The sequence below is a fragment of the Phascolarctos cinereus genome, unplaced genomic scaffold (assembly GCF_003287225.1).
Source record: "Phascolarctos cinereus isolate Bilbo 61053 unplaced genomic scaffold, phaCin_HiC Scaffold_2;HRSCAF=192, whole genome shotgun sequence".
Classification (NCBI taxonomy): Eukaryota; Metazoa; Chordata; class Mammalia; order Diprotodontia; family Phascolarctidae; genus Phascolarctos; species Phascolarctos cinereus.
The window spans coordinates 126,529,863-126,545,483 of NW_027555625.1; the positions used below are offsets into that span (position 1 = coordinate 126,529,863).

General features: G+C 36.3%; 1 pseudogene; it reads right to left on the reverse strand.

Annotated features, from left to right (window-relative positions):
* Positions 1–1,031: 1,031 nt before the first annotated feature.
* LOC110207536 (nuclear receptor coactivator 5-like) lies at positions 1,032–15,009 on the reverse strand (annotated as a pseudogene).
* Positions 15,010–15,621: the final 612 nt, after the last annotated feature.

Below are 15,621 nucleotides of genomic sequence, written 5' to 3' on the forward strand. Positions count from 1 at the left end.
ACCCAATTGAGTGTGTATGTCATTCCCTCCTTAAGCCAAATCCAATGAGAGTAAGATTCACTCATTCCCTCTCCCAGCCTGGAACAACACAGCTTTCCCATCAACCATCCAGGTTGTCTTAGGGTAGAAATTTGTCTCACTATGTTTTTGGGGAGTTCTGATGCTCTAGAATTTTTAGAGTCATTTTGCAAGTATTTGGAGGAAAGCTCAAGCAAATCACTGCTTTTACTCTGCTACCTTGGCTCCTTCCCTAAGGAATTATTTTTTTCAGTCAATTATATTCCTTCATCTTCCAAGCTGTTGAATCTCTTCATAGCTTTCATTTCTTTTCCCATTTTTTCTTCTACCCCTCTTATTTGATTTTTGAAATCCTTTTCAAGCCTTTCTAAAAAGGCTTCTTTGGCTTGAAACCAATTCATATTCTAATTTGATGCTTTCTATGTAGGCATTTTGACATTATTGTCCTGTTATGAGTTTGTGTTTTGATCTTCCCTATCACCCTAGTAGCATTCTGTGGTCAGGGCTCTTTTCTGGTGTTGTGCTCATTTTTTTTAGCCCATTTTTTGACCTTTTTTTTTTTTTCCATTTCTTGACTTTTAAAGTGGAGCTTTGCTCCTCAGGGTACAAGTGGCACTGTCCCAAGCTGTTTATGCTGGGGGCCTGTGGCCTGGTTTTTGTCTTTCTGTGCTAGGGCCTCCAAAGCTGGTGGCTTGGCCTCTGGGCTGGGATGGCCCTGCCTAGCCAAACCTGTTGTGCCAGGGTTCCGTAGCTGGCAGTTTGCCTTCTGTGCTATTGCTGGAGGCCTCACAGATGGTCTAATGTGCCACTGCCCTGCTGAGTGAGGACCAATGGACCTAGGTTATTGATCTTTTCTGTGGATAATAGCCTCTCATTGAATTTCCCAAGAACTGTCTGTACTGGGCTCTGCTCCTCTTTTACTCAAGAGAGACAGACCTTTCTGAAGTCCTAATTTATCTTAAGCTGCAAGGTTGTTTCACCCCATCTTTTGGTAGATTCTTTCACTTCAGAATCTATTTGGAGGCTTTATTTAGCATTGTTTTTGAAGGAAACTGGATAAAGCTTATACAACTTCCTAGCTTTTCTCTGCCATCTTGGCTCTGCCCTAAACAGTTCCTTTCTACCAGCACCATGTCACCTTCTTGTGGCATGTTACAATTCTTTTGTGGAGTACCAAGCATGATATTGACTGTACAGGACCTATGGACTTGGTGCTGCTGGCTGATGACAATGGGGAATAGAGATTCCCCTGTGCCAACATTCTCCAGGGCTTATGTCATTAAGGTCTCTGTTTTAAGGAAAGTTAGGTCTCCTGCAGATTCTAGGTCTTGAACTTACAACATGGACTCAGCATAATCTTTCATTCTTGCTTTTTGACCACGATTACAGATTATAAACATCAAAGTATCTTTGGAATTCCTCAAAATACTGATTTTACAAGTCTTCTCTATGTCAGTCTTCATGCTTCAGATGTTCTTTAGTATGGGACTGACATTCTGGCCCTGGGGAAGCTTGTCCATCAAAGTGGTTTCTGTAACAATCAAAATAAATGTCATCCTTCTTCGTGTAATACTCTTTCATGAACAGATAGTGGTTATATTGTTTTTCTTTCCTATTATAGAAAGGATCTAGTGAATCCCTCACATCTTAATATCTGTTATACTTAGGGACTCATGAGGTATCCCAAATATTATACAGATTTCTTAGTTCTCTGAAATCTCTTATATTGCAATAACCCCACATGTCTATGGAATCTCTGGGGTCCTGAATGTTTCTATCATGCCTGGGGTCCCAAATGTTTCTAGCATCCCTGGGGTCCCATATGTCTCTGGAGTCTCAGTTTCTCAGCCCTTCCTGCCATTTCTGGCTTCTCTCTTTGGGCTGCTTTGGAATGGAGCCCAATTTGCACAGTGACCATCTCCAAAACCATATGGATTCTTTTGTCTTGGGTAGGGTCTTGCTGGTGCTGTATTCTTATTTCTTCTTTCCATTGCCCTATTAATATCTAACTCTGCCTTATATTCAGAAAGCAACTTTTGTTTCCTAAGTCTCTCCTAGAGCTTCTTAGGATCTCCTACACCAGTAGGCCATTTGTATATAGAATAGGAATCAACTCCATTGTTGAGAGGTAGGTGAGGATATGAACTGCTGTTTTATAGATAGACACACAGAAGTTCAGAAGGGGTTGATTCACCTCGAGCCTGAGAGTCAAGAGACCTGTATTCTATTTCTAGTTCTTTTACCAACCAGCTATATGAAACATCTATATTTAAACATTTTTTTTACATAAAAAGACAATATGTCAGGTAGTAAAGAAGTGTCAAGTCATTTCTCTTTCTTGACCTTCAGTTTCCTCATCAATTCCAGAGTCATGGGAAATACACCTAGGCCACTAAGGCAAACTCCTTTGTCTTCACAGACTTCCCAAGGAGGAAAAAGGCACTACTCACCAACTAGCACTGACACAAGACAATGATGTCCAGGTAGACAGTGGGGCAGGAAGGCAGTCTGTTCATGCCTTTTTTCTCTTTAATATTGTGATTTACCATTTATTTAATTTAATGTTGTTTTCTTTTTAAATTTTGACTTGCAAATTCTTTCTGTTCCTTCCACCACCTCCCCCACCCACCTAAAAGGCAAGCAATATATCAATTACATATGTGAAACCATGCAAAACATTTCTATATCAACCCTTTTAAAAAAGCAAAAAAAAATAATGTGAGAAAATTATACTTCAATTTGCACTCAGAGTTCATCAATTCTATCTGTGGAGGAGGATAGCATACTTTTTCATCATGAGTCCTTTGGAAGTGCCTTGAATCAGTGTACTGATCAGAGTAGTCAAGTCTTTTAGAGTTCATCACCACTACAACATTGCTGTTAATGTGCAAAATGATCTCCAGTTTCTTCTCACTTTACTTTGTATCATTTCATATACATCTTCACTTTTTTTCTTAAATAACCTGCCTCTTCATTTCCCACAACACAATAGTACTTACTTCATCACAATCATATGCTACAACATGTTCAGCCATTCCCCAATTGATAAGCATCCCATCACTTTCCAATTTTTTGTCACCACAAAAATAGCTAACACACACATATGTATTTGAGTCCCTTCTCCTCCCACCTCTCGGTTATCTCAGGGCACTAACTGAGCCAGAGGTCCTCTGTTCCACGGGCGGCTAACCTGCACTGAAGGAGACCAGACAGAACTTATGAGTTTGACCTCAACCGCCCCCTCCACTAGAGCAGGGAAAGTTTGGGGCTGGGGAAGGAAGGTCAGAGGGGGAAGGGTGAAATGAACTCAGTGTCCTAGAGTCTCTCCTCTGAGTTGCCTTGCAAGAGAAGGACAGTATACATATATACATATATATACATACACACACACACACACACACACACACACATATATATATATATATATATATATATATATATATATATATATTATAAATTCCTATATGAGATTCCGAGTAAGACAGAGGGAGAGAGAGAGAGAGAGAGAGAGAGAGAGGAGAGAGAGAGAGAGAGACAGAGAGACAGAGAGAGAGAGAGAGAGAGAGAGAGAGAGAGAGATTCTTAAACTCTTTCTGCTCACCACCCCTTTTTGCTGGAGAAATTTTTACGAGACCCCAGGTATACAGGTACATAAAATAGGTATATAGAAATGTCAGAGTGTTGCCAAATTTTTCCTGAATCCCACATTCAGTTACATGACCTGTATGGGGTTAATACCCCAAGAAATCCAAACTCCTTATTTTCCAAAATGAGGAACTGTGACCCAGGGAAGAGAGGTGACTTTCCTAACATTACCAGTGGGAAAAATAAAATGGGCCTAGAGGAAGCTCTTTCCATAAAAACTAACTTGTTCTCCACTTGTTCTACCCTGTTGTCAATATGGCATTGTACACCTATAGGACAAGACTGGAAATTCTAGGCAGTCCCTTCCCACCTCAGGAATCCTTCTGTTTACATTGGATTCCCCTCTAAACCTGTCATTATTGCATGTGACATGGTGATGATCCCAGGAGTGAGTAGTAAATTGTTCGGGGGCAACTTCATCTCAATGGCTCTCATGTCTTTGTCCACCTCCTCATTTAGTCTGGCCAGTTCTGTCTCCAGTAAGATCTGATGGGGTGAAGGGGCTGGTGTTCCCAGAAGATACACCCCCAATATGAGCAATATTTCCTCCCCAACTCTAAAAACAAGAATGACGACAAACCCTCCTAGAAGAATGGACACTCTGTCCAGGCAATCAGATTTCCTTTAAGGACATGGTATCAAAGCATGATGTGACTACTGCTCAAGCAGGCATTACACTGTTTGTGGAGCCCTAGAAAGAGAAAACTTTAAGTAACTTTTGAGGGAGTCTCACACCTGGATTGCTATAGTATTTTGGCCTCCCAACTTCTCCCTTAACCCAATCTAGATGAGGCAGTAGATAGAGCACCAGGCCTGGAATTAGGAATACTCATCTTCCTGAGTTCAAATCCAGCCTCAGACACTTGCTAGTTGAGTGACCCTGGGTAAGTTACTTAACCCTGTTTTCCTCAGTTTCCTCATCTGTAAAATGAACTAGAGAAGGAAATGACAAAATGTTCCAATATCTCTCTCAAGAAAAATAGAAATGGGGTCACAAAGAGTCAACTTAAGACACAACTGTACAACAACATACCCCTACCAGATTATTGTTATTATCTTTCCTAAACCCTTATTTAACAAGTCACTCTCCAGCTCAAGAACTCCTCATTTTCTACTACATCACATCTAAAGATCTGAGTCTGCCTTTTGCAGTATCTACAAGCTACCCTCTGTTCTACTCCCTGCCATCATGCAGGAATCCATCCATCCATGCACACATAAGCATTTGCTTCCAGCCCAGAACTGAAAGCAAATGTGGAAAGTGAGGTATGTCCAAGTAAAGTCAATTTGCCCACCTTGGCAGCAGGGATGGTTTCAAAGAATGACAGGGATGTTTCTCTTCGAATACTGCATATTCTCCCCACTATGCATCCTCTACTTTAATCAGGAAAGTCTCACTGACCCATAATCATTCATGCAACTGGAAGGCACCCTAGAAATCATCTCATTTAGAGTGTTCTTAAAATGTGGTTTGGGAACCTGTTTTTAAAATATCTTGTTAAGAGTTCTGCTTCTAGGAGCCAAGATGGTGAAATAAGAAGTAAGTTGCTCTCATGCTCCTTTATTGACCTTTGAAAGCCCAGAACATATCACCCCAGGAAAAACCCTGAAACAGCTGAGTCAGCAGAAAGATGAGGGTGCAACAATCTTGTAGTCCAGGAAACTTGGGGGATTAACAGGAAATACCCTTCTCACTCTGGGGGAGGGAGAGCAGTACAGGATGGTAGGCATCCCAGCAAGTCAGTAGCAAGGTTCACTTCAGCAGGGGGAGATCCTGAGCCCCAGGGTGGAGCAGGCAAGTGCCAACACCAGGATCCCTGAGTACCCCAGCAAAGGCAGGGGAACCGGTAGACAGCAACTCAGAAAATTAACACATGCAATGGCATTCTCCAGCAGCCAAATCTTCTGTGCCTCTGCACAACTCTGGGAAACACAACTACAAGAGGCAAAACTCCAGGCTGACAGACATCCCCCAGCAGTTAAATATTCAAGTGCAAGGCTAAGATAAGCAGGCGTCCCTCAATGTCCAGACTCCCCACCCCCAATCTTAGAGCTCCAGTGTTGCTGACCCGAGCCCAGCACCAGTTAAGCTGTCAGAACCCTAAAGTCTCCAACTGCCAGTAACACAACAAACAAGTGACTAAGTCCGAGGCTCCTAGCACAAGATCAGTGTTCCCTGCACTCCAGAAGGAGGGTTCACTTTTTATTTAAAAGTCAGGAATTAGTCAAACACCATGCACACAAAGCAGGAATGGACAATGACCACAGATTCTTATTATGGGGACAGGGAAGATCAAGGCAAAATTCCAAAGAGGACAACATTGTTAACATACCCATATTCAAAACCTCAAAAGGGAATACGAACTGGTCTCAAGTCCAAAAAGCCTTCTTGGAAGAACTCAAGAAGGATTTTAAAAATCAAATGAGAGAGATGAAAAATTGGGAAAAGAAATGTGAGGTATGCAATACAGAACCAATAGCTTGGAAAACGAAAAACAAAAATTAGCTGTAGAAAACTTGTCTTTAAAAATATAATTGACCAAATGGAAAAAAAAAAAGTACACTGAAGAAAACAACTTCTTAAAAAGTAGAGTTGGCCAAATGGAAAAGGAGCCACAAAACCTCACTGAAGAGAACACCTTAAAAAGCAAAATGGACACAATGGTAAAGAAAGTACAAAATCTAATAGAAGAAAAGAATTTATTAAAAAAATTAGAATTGGGAAAGTGGAAGCTAATGATTCTATGAGAAATCAAGAATCTGTCAGACAGAAAAAAAAGAATGAAAAAAATAGAGGAAAACATAAAATACATCATTGGTAAAACAACTGACCTGGAAAATAGATCCAGGAGAGATAATTTAAAGATTACAGATTTACCTGAAAACCATGATTAAAAAAAGAGCCTGGACATCATCTTTCAGGAAATCATCAAGGAAAGTTACCCTGAGGTCCTAGAACCAGAGGGCAAAATACTCATAGAAAATATCCACAGATCACCTCCTAAAAAAAGATTAAAAATTGAAAATGCCGAGAAATAGTATAGACAAATTCCAAAATTACCAGGTAAAAGAGAAAATACTGCAAGCAGCCAGGAAGAAACAATTTAAATATTATGGAACCACAGTCAGGATTATGCAGGATCTTGCAGCTTCAACATTAAAAGATTAGTTGGAGTCAAATAGATACTCCATGAGGCAAAGGAGCTTCTATTATGACAAAGGATCAGCAAAACTGAACATAATTTATCAGGGGAGAGATGGATATTCAATGAAATAGGGTAGTTCCAAACCTTCTTGATGAAAATGCCAGAGTTCAACAGAATATTTGATCTTCAAATATAACTCAGGAGAGGCATAAAAAGGTAAACAGGAAATAAAAAAAAACATATTATTAAGGGCAAACTGTTTATATCCCTACAAGGTAAGATGGTACTTGTAACTCTTGAGAAATGTAATGCTATTATGTCATTTAAAAGGGGTATATATAGACAGAGGGCATAAGTATAAATTGACTTGAACGTGATGATAAAAAACCTAATTAAGTGGTAAAAAGGGATTGTATTGGGAGAAGAGGAAAGGAAGAGGCAGACAAAGGTAAATTACATCACATGAAAAGGCACTAAAACCTTTTACAATAGAAGGAAAGAAAGGAGGGAGGTGAGAATTGTTTGAACCTTACTCTCATCAGATTTTGTTGAAAGAGGGAATAACATAATCAGTTAAGTATAGAAATCTAACTTAACCTATAGGAAGTAGGAGGGGAAAGAGAAAAGAAAAGGAAGGAGGTGAATAGAATGGAGGGAAGAATTGTTAATTTTTTAAATTTTTTTTTTTGGCTAGGCAATGGGGTTAAGTGACTTGCCCAGGGTCACACAGCTATTAAGCAGTATGTGTCTAAGGCCAGATTTGAACTCAGATCCTCCTGAATCCTGGGCCAGTGCTCTATCCACTGTGCCATCTAACTGCCCCACCTGGTAAGAATTGTTAAGGGTAAAGGGGAAGAAAAGGGAGGGGGCTAATAGAAGGGAAGGCCGACTGAGAGAGGTGGTGGTTGAAAGCAAAACTCTAGTGAGGAAGGAAAGGGAGAAAGGAGAGAGACAAGCATAAACAGGGGCAGGGGAAGAATTAGGATGGAGAGAAAGACAGAGATAGCAATTATAACTATGAATGTGAATGGGATGAACTCTCTGATAAAATGGAAACAGATAACAAAGTGGATTAAGAAGCATAATCCTACAATGAGTGGTTTACAAGTAACACATTTGAAGCATAGGCATACACACAGAGTCAAGGTAAAAGGCTAGAATAGAATATATTATGCTTCAGCTGAAGTGAAATAAAAGCAGGGGCAGCAATTCTGATCTTAAACAAAGCAAAAGCAAAAAATAGATCTAATGAAGAGGGATAAGAAAGGAATATACATCCTTCTAAAAGGTAACATATAAAATGAAGTAATATCATTACTAAACATATATGCACCAAGTGGTATAACATCCAGATTATTACAGGAGAAGTTAAGGGAGTTACGGGAACAAATAGATTAAAAAAGACTATACTAGTGGGGGATCTCAATCTTCTCTCAGAATTAGATAAATCTTATCACAAAATAAGTGAGAAAGAAGTTAAAAAGATGAATGGAATTTTAGAAAAGTTAGATATGGTTGACCTCTAGAGAAAACTGAATGGGGATAGAAAGGAATGTACCTTTTTTCTCGGCAGTACATGGCACCTAAACAAAAACTGACCTTGTACTAGGGCATAAAAATCAGACATCTTCATGCAGAAAGACAGAATTTTTTTTATTAATTTATTTTGATTTATTAGCAATCACTTCCGTAAACTTTTGAGTTTTGAATTTTTCTTCTCCTTCTTCCCCACTTCCCTCCCCAAGATAATCCACAGTCTAATACAGGCTATATACATATATATATATATATATATATATATATATATATACATTCCTATTAAATGTGTTTTCACATTAGTGATGTTGTAAATAAGAATTAGAACCAATAGAAGGAATGACCAGAAAGAGGAAACAGAACACAACAGAAGGGGAAAAAAATAGCAAATAGTATACTTCAAACTGCATTCAAACTCCATAGATCTTTCTTTGGAGGTAGATAGCATTTTCCATCATGAAGCCTTTGGATATGTGTTAGGTCCTTGTATTGCTGAGAAAGGTTAAGTCTATCAAAGTAGTCATCACACAACATGCTTGTTGCTGTGTACAATGTTCTCCTGATTCTGCTCACTTCACTCAGCATCTGTGCATAAAAGTCTTTTCAGGTTTTTCTGAAGTCTGCTTGCTCACAATTTCTTATAGTACAATAGTATTCCATTACATTCATATACCACAACTTGTTCAGTCATTCGCCAGTTGATGGGCATTCTCTCAGTTACAAATTCTTTGCCACCACAAAAAGAGCTGCTATAAATATTTTTGTACATGTGGGTCCTTTTCCCATTTGTATGATCTCTTTGGGATATAGCCCTAGAAGTGCTATTTCTGGGTAAAAGTAAATGTACATTTTTATAGCCCTTTGGGTATAGTTCCAAATTGCTCTCAAAAATAGTTGGATCATTTCACAACTCCACCAACAATGCATTAGTGTTCCAATTTTCTCACATCTTTTCCAACATTTATTATTTTCCTGTTTTCTCATGTTGGCCAATCTGATAGGTGTGATGTGTTACCTCAGAGTTGTTTTGATTTGCATTTCTCTAATCAATATTGATTTAGAGCATTTTTCATATGACTATAGATGGCTTCAATCTCTTCATCTGAGAACTGCCTGTTCATATCCAGAAAGGCACAAATATTAAACACATCATTTTCAGATCATGATGCAATGAAAATTAGATGTAATAAAGGGCCATGGAAAGGCAGTCTAAAGATTAATTGGAAACTCAATAATCTAATCCTAAAGAATGAGTCGGTCAAACAACAAATCACAGAAACAATCACTAACTTCATCAAAAAGAATGACAATAATGAGGCAATATATCAAAACTTATGAGATGCAGTGAAAGTAGTTATTAGAGGAAGTTTTATACATCTAAATGCTTACAGGAATAAAATAAAGAGGAAACCAATGAATTGGCCATGACACTAAAGAAAAGCTAGAAAAAAAATTAAAAATCCCAATTAAATAACAAACTAGAAAGTCTGAAAACCAAAGGAGAGATTAATAAAATTGAAATTAAGAAAGCTATTGAAGAGCTGGTTTTATGAAAACACAGAATAAAATAGATAAACCTTTGGTTAATTTGATTAAAAACAAGAAAGAAGAAAATCAAATTACCAGCATCAAAAATAAAAGGAGTGAATTCACCACCTATGAAGAGAAAATCAAAACAGTAATTAGGAGTTATTTTGCCCAACTGTGACAATAAAATTTGACCATCTTATTGAAATTGATAAATATTTACAAAAATTTAAGTTACCCAGATTACCAGAAGGTGAAATAAGATATGTATATAACCTCATTTCAGAAAAAGAAATTTAACAAACCATCAATGAACTTCTTAAAAATTAAAAATCTCCAAGACCAGATGGATTTACAAGTGGATTCTATGAAACATTTAAAGGACAACTAATTCCAGAACTATATAAACTATTTGGGGAAATAGATGAAGAAGGAGACCTACCAAATTATTTTTATGATAAAAATATTGTGCTGATGCCTAAACCAGGATGAGCCAAAACAGAGAAAGAACATTATAGACCAATTTCCCTAATGAATATAGATGCAAAATTTTTAATAAAATGTTAGCAAATAGATTAGAGCAATTTATCTCAAGGATAATACCCTGTGATCAAGTAGGATTTATACAGGACTACAGGGAAGATTCAATCCTTGATAAGAAAACTATCAGCATAACTGAGCATAACAACACCAAAACCAACAGAAACCACAAGATCATCTCAATAGATGCAAAAAAAGCTTTTGACAAAATACAACATCCGTTCCTATTAAAAACACTAAAGAGGACAAGAATAAATGGAATCTTCCTTAATATAATAAATACCATCTACTTAAAATCTTCTGCAAGCATTTTATGTAATTGGGGTAAGCTAAACATATTTCCAATAAGATCAGGGGTGAAACAAGGATGTCCACTATCACCATTGTTATTCAATATGGTACAAAAAATATTAGCATTAGCAATAACAGAATAAAAATAAATTGAATGAGTTAGGATAAGAAAAGAAGAAACAAAGCTATCACTCTTTGAAGATGATATGATGATAGAGAATCCTAGAGAATCAAGTAAAAAATTACTTGAAATAATAAAAACTTTAGCAAAATGTGCAGGATATAAAATAAGCCTGCATAAATCATCAGCATTTCTACATATTACCAACAAAGCCCAACAACAAGAGATAGAAAGAGAAATCCCATTTAAAGTTACGATAGATATAATAAAATACTTAGGAGTCTACCTGCCAAAACAAACCCAGGAACTGTATGAACACAATTACAAAACACTTTTCACACAAATAAAGTCAGATCTAAACAACTGGAAAAAGATCAGTTGCTCATGGGTAGCTAATATAATAAAAATGACAATTCTACCTAAATTAATTTACTTATTTCTTGCCATGCTAATCAAACTATCATAAATTATTTTATAGAGCTAGAAAAAAAAATAACAAAATTTGCCTGAAAGAACAAAAGGTCCAGAATATAAAGGAAACTAATGAAAAAGAAATGCTTGGGATGGTGGCCTAGCTACTCTAGATGTTAAATTGTATTATAAAGAAACAATCATCAAAACTACTTGGTACTGGCTAAGAAATAGAGTGGTAGATCAGTGGAATAGGTTAGGGAAACAAGACACAGTAGTCAATGACTGTAGTAATCTACTGCTTGATAAAACCAAAGACCTCAGCTTCTAATGATGACTGACTTTGATAGACTTATCTCTTCTCAGTAATGCCAGTATCTAAAACTACTTCAAATGACTCATGATGGAAATTGCTATCCACCTCCAAAGAAAGAACTATGGAGTATGAATGCAAATGGAAGCATACTATTTTTCTTTTGTTGTTTTGTTTTATTTCTTATTTCTCATGGTTCTTCCCATTAGTTCTAACTGTTATTTACATTACGACTTATGCTTAATATGCTTAATATGAATGTATAAGTAGAGCCTATATCAGATTGCTCACCATTTTGTGAAGGGGAGAAGAGAGGGAGAAAATTTAAGATTCAAAATATTATTATTAAAATTATTATTATTTATAATTAAAGTTATTATTATTTATTTTAAAAAAAAAGAAAAGAAAGGGGGCAGGTAGGTGGTCCAGTGGATAGAGCACTAGCCCTGGAGTCAGGAGGACCTGAGTTCAAATCTGGACTCAGACACATAACACTCACTAGCTGTTTGACTCTGGGGAAGTCACTTAACCCCCCCCAAAAAAAAAAAACACTTGAAATCTGATATTTCAGTTTAATGTTTCCTTTATAATTCTATATATTAATTTTTTGTATGTATGTATTTATGTGTATATGTGTATATGCATATGTACTCAGAGCCATTTATATAGATTTATTTCTTTTTTATTCCAGTTCTTTGAGATACAGACCTACAAGTGGTATTGCTGTATCAAACAGTATGCAGTTTTATACTCTTTGGCTATAATGCCTAAGGGTTCTTCAGAATGGTTGGACTAGTTTGATACTCCACCAACAATTCATTATAATATCTTTTTTCCCCTCATCCCCTAGAGCAGTTTTCATTTCTGATAGATTTGAAGTGATACTTCAACATTATTTTAATTTTTTTTTTTCTGTAATAAATAGTGGCTTCAATCTCTACTTCTGAAAACTGCTTGTTTATAAGCCTTTTGTCACTTATCAATTGGGGAATGACTCTTATTTTTAAAATGTGACTCAGTTCTATATTCAGTATATATTTGAGAAATGAGGCCTTTATCAGAAAAACTTTATTATCTATGGTAATAATCTATTTATTATCTTTGGTGTCTTTTTAGCATAATGTAGTTTCCCTAATTATTCCTTTAATTTTGGTCCATTTTTGCTTTAGCTTTGTCTGAGATCATAATTGCTACCTCTGCCTTTTTTCCTTCTGCTAAAGCTTATTAGATTCTGCCCCACCCTTTGTTTTACCTCTATATATATTTCAATTATGGCTCTTGTAAACAACATGACTGAATTCTGAATCCAATCCATCCTGATATCTTCTTCTGTTTTATATGTGAGCTCATGCCATTCACATTCAGTTACGATTATTAATTACATATTTCCTTCTATCACATTTTCTTCTGTTTCTTCTTCTCAATATCTTTTTATCCTGCCTCTCCTTAAAAGTCTATTTTGCTCCTAACCACTGCCTCTTTAATCCACCCTCCTTTAAATCATCCTTCCCCTTTTTTCTTATACCTTTCTCCTCATGTTTTCTTCTGTGGTAAGATACATTTCTGCACACAACCTTGTATGTGTGTGTGTGTATTTCCCTCTTTAAACTATTTCCAATGGGACTGAGGTTCAAGCATTGCCTGCCGCCCCATCCCATTCCTCTTTATTGTAAAAGCTTTTAATTGCAAGCCTTTTAGTGAGAAAATTGTCCCCGTTCTAACTCTTCCACTTTCTTCCAGTGAGTGCATCACTCTTTCTCTCATCTTTTTTTTAGATCATTCCAACATAAATGATTCGCACATATGCCCCATCTATATAAATTCTTTTAACTGCTCAAATAATGATAGTTCGTAGGAATTACTTATGTCATCTTCTCACATAGGAATGTAAATAGTTAAGCTCTTTTGAGTTACTTATTATTACTCTTTTATGTTTATCTTTTTATGATTCTCTTGAGTCTTCTGTTTGAATGTCAAATTTTCTACTCAGCTCTGGTCTTTTCATCAGGAATTCTTGAAAGTCTTTAATTTCATTAAATATTCATTTTTTCACCTAAAGGATTATATTAAGTTTTGCTGGATATATGATTCTTCCCTGTAGTCATAGCTACTTTCCCTTCCAGAACAGCAAATTCCAAGTACTCTGCCATTAAATCTTGTGTGAAATTGACTGTAGTTCCACAATATTTAAACTTTGTCTTTCCATTTAATTGAAATATTTTCTCTTTGTCTTCTGTGCTCTGGAATTTGTCTATAATATTCCCTGCAGTTTTCAGTTTGGCATCTCTTTCATGAGGCAATTTGTTGATTTTTCAAATTATATTTTAGTTTCTCTTTCTAGAAAGAATAACAGCACATTTTTCCTTGATAATTTCTTGAAATATGATATATGGACTCTTTCTTTGTGGCTTTCAGGTAGTTCTATAAGTCTTAGATTTTCTCTCTCGGGTCTGTTTTCAGGTCAGTTTTTTTTTAAATAGGTTATTTCACATTTTCTTCTAGTTTTCATTCTTTTTATTTTGTTTGACTGATTCTTGATGTCTCATAGGTCATTAGCTTCCACTTGCCCAGTTCTAATATTAAGGAGTTTTTTCTTCAGCAAATTTATGTGCCTCCTTTACAATTTGCCCAATTCTGCTTTTTGAAGAGTTCTTTTCAGTACATTTTTGTGCATATTTTCCCATTTGACCAGTTCTGTTTTTAAAGTGTTATTTTCAGTATGTTTGTGATTTTTTTTACCAAGTTATTAATTCTCTTTTTTATAATTTTCTTGCATTGCTCTCATTTTTCCTCCACTTTTTTTTCTCTATTACTCTTATCTCTTTCTTTAACTCTTCAGAATTCTTGTTGGGTTTGGTTCCAATTAACATTTTTCTTTGAGGTTTTTTGGTACTTTTTTTTTACATTACTATCTTTTTTATGAGTTTATATCTAGTTCTTCCACACACAGCAGAAGCCTTTTTTGGTCAAAATCATTTTTTTGGTAAGCTCATTTTTACAGCATTTTTAAAAACTTTTAACTTTATGTGAAAGTTGAATTCCACTCACCTTAGTATGGGGAGGAACTATTCTAAGCTTCAGACTTTTTTGTGTTGCTGTTTTTAGAGTACTTCTGCAAGTTTTTGATTCTTCCAAGGTGCTGTGATCCTGGGAGGGGTATCATTACTACCCTCTTGCTCTGCATTTTGGTGTTATTATTCCTCCTAGAAGGTCCTAGATGCTCTGTAGCCACCAGTACTAGTGCTCCTTTTTGCTTTATTCCTCCCTGATTTGTGACTAGACCCCCTGCTCTCTCGAATTGTGATCCAGAACTGAGTCCCCTGTGATGTCTTTCTGACCAGCTGTCTGAACCTCGTATAGTCTCTGGACTGACAGTTCTTGAAGCTGCTGTTGCTGCTTTTGCCACTACTGCCACATATGTAGCTTTCTTTCATGTGTTCTCCATCTTTTAGTCTCTTCATTTTTAAAGCATTTTCTATAAGTTTTTGCCCTACTTACTATCTGATTAACTTCACCCCCTCTCTTCCTTCTTTAACTTCTTTATTTTTCTTTTTAACACACCTATGTTTTCATTGGTAAAATGAATTGCCAATGGTGAAACTTCCCTACCAATGCAGATCATCATATTCCTTCCATTTTTTTTTTGAGCTTGAAAGAATAATTTAAAAAAATTGAAAGATTAAATAACTTTCCCAGGTCACTAGCATATATCAAAATCAGGACTTCAACACAGATTTTCTTAACTCCTAGGCTGGCTTTTTATCCATTATATTATAGGGCCTATTTACAGGCTCATAAGTATTTTATAAGTCATTCATTAACTTCTCAACTACATATGTAATGATGGACATCAATCAGTCAATCAAAAAGTATTTACTGAGCATCTAATATATGCCCAGTAGTATGCTAAGCATTGAGAGCAGAATTGAAAGAAAAAAACACAAAACGAAACAGTAAAACATGGACTTTGAACTCCAGGAGACTGTACCTAGTTGGGGAAACATGAACAGGATTCATAATTCAGAAAGTGAACAATCTAACACAATATATTTGAGGGTTAAATTGTACAACCC